Here is a 1,946-nt window from a genome sequence, read left to right as displayed (position 1 = left end):
AACACGAGCAACACGTTTAATTCTCCATGGACAGTGTTGTTCAAGAGCGTCCTCCCGTTTTTCTTTCGGGGGGAGGGTACACCTACGTGTGGGACATCATGGGAACTTAAAGTAGCCTGCGTGGCAGGCGTTCGAAGGGATGAGGGGAAAAGGAGAACCGGCGAGGGAACGAGGAGGGTGTGCATGCTTCCCTTGAAACGCCTGCAACGCAGGCTCCTAGCCATATTTCTTGTTTACAAACATTGACGTCACATTTCTTTTGATATTCAAATTTCCCAACCACGGAACAAAAGAAGTCTGCCTTAACAGCCAATTAAGTTCTGGTTGGCATATTAATAACAATGGGTGACGTCACGAGAAAAATCGCTATAAGGGGCCGCATCTCAATAAAGCAAAGCGAATTAAAATTCGTCACTGAATTTGCCAATACCAAAAATACCATAATACTCTTTGTTTGTCCCTCCAAGAGTTTGCATAAGCATTGTTTTTATTTCCTCTTGGGACTTAAAATGCTCCCAAGCGAAACTGAAAACAATGCTTATGTAAAATTTTGGGAGGGACAAACAAAGAGTATTATGGTGTTTTGGCCCAGTTCTTACTAGAGTAATAAAATTGAGGACGGAGACGTGTGGGCGACTTAAATCTGTATTTTGACAGGCCTGTTCATCTGCAAATGGTCTGTTGGTCGAAGTCATAACGAATGATTAATAAAAAGCAAATGTTCAGAAGCAATAACGACATACATTGGTTTCGTTATTCGCAGAAAAACAAACTTCACAAATCGATACACATAAAGCAGTAACGCACCTCACCAATATTGTTTCCCCTAGTCGGCATTATTTGAAGAACGAGTCCGAATACAATAGAGCTTATTCTTATTCAATGAAATGCAAGTAAGTTGCGGGGTATTCTGCAATTTAGCCGCAGTAACTACAAACATCTTTGAGAACGTAGCTTGATGAATAAACCGTGATCTCTTGACGTATCTCTTGACGTATGTGTAATTCTACAAAGCAGCGCAATCAACGTCAATGGTAGGAATCAATAGCGACAAACCAAGCCTTCCAAAATAAGTTAGCGCCTTAAACAACCGTATGTCAATCATCACACGGAGACACGATGAATTATTTCTTCAAACGTATTTTATCTGTGTAATAAAATGTAGTACCCTTCTTAATTAGCATTCTCCAGAACGACCTCTTGTCCACTGACAGCTTTCCACTGCGTCACCTTCCCAGCTGCATCAACAGTACAGCAGTTGAGATTTGGATCAGCCGCTACGTACTTTTTTGCCGTCGTATGCGCTTTATTCCCATCTGCGAAAGGTCCTTTAATATTTTGGCAGTTCCTTGGTTGCTTATCAATCTCCGCCAGAATTGGTGAATCACGGTCAACCTGATTTAAGACGCGACAACTTATTTAGCATGCTTTTAGTCCAACCTGTAAAGGAAAACTAGTGCCATTAAACAATATTAGGTCTTACCATGGCAGGCCGGTTGTCTCGGTTAGACCAAATGACCCTGTAAAATTAACCCAACCGCGTTCCCAAACGCGTTCCTTAGACAGCTAAAATTCTCAAAACGATTCGGTTGCCTAAAGATGACAATTTCCTCAATGAAAGTGACTAAATTAATTTAATGGTAATGTTATGCCCGATTTCGTTACGCGTTATCTCCGTACCATTATCATGTGTTTCTGATAGTGCGTTACACCCTCGCGTAACGCAATTGTGAAAGAACGCGATCGCAGAGCAGCATAGTTACGAAAATATCCCGACGATAATAGGGTGGGGAAATGAAAGACCCTGAGAACGAGGCTGATTAGGCCTAATCACTGAAACAAGCGCTTAGGCTTAATCAGTAAACGAGTGCTTTCTTCTTTACACGATCTCGTAAAAAGTGTAGTTAACTGAACCGTAAATTGAAAGCTAAAAATTTTACAAGAGT

The 1,946-nt window shown here is 41.3% G+C and overlaps 1 long non-coding RNA gene across 1 annotated transcript; it reads right to left on the bottom strand.

Moving 5' to 3' along the window:
- Positions 1-631: 631 nt before the first annotated feature.
- On the bottom strand, positions 632-1,669 carry LOC137978808 (uncharacterized). Its single transcript, XR_011118220.1, has 2 exons — positions 1,484-1,669; positions 632-1,395 (listed from the first exon to the last, which is right to left on the bottom strand). It is a non-coding gene; the product is annotated as an uncharacterized lncRNA (long non-coding RNA).
- Positions 1,670-1,946: the final 277 nt, after the last annotated feature.

This window comes from Montipora foliosa, chromosome 12 (assembly GCF_036669935.1).
Source record: "Montipora foliosa isolate CH-2021 chromosome 12, ASM3666993v2, whole genome shotgun sequence".
Taxonomy (NCBI): Eukaryota; Metazoa; Cnidaria; class Anthozoa; order Scleractinia; family Acroporidae; genus Montipora; species Montipora foliosa.
This window is presented reverse-complemented; position numbering and strand designations above follow the sequence as displayed.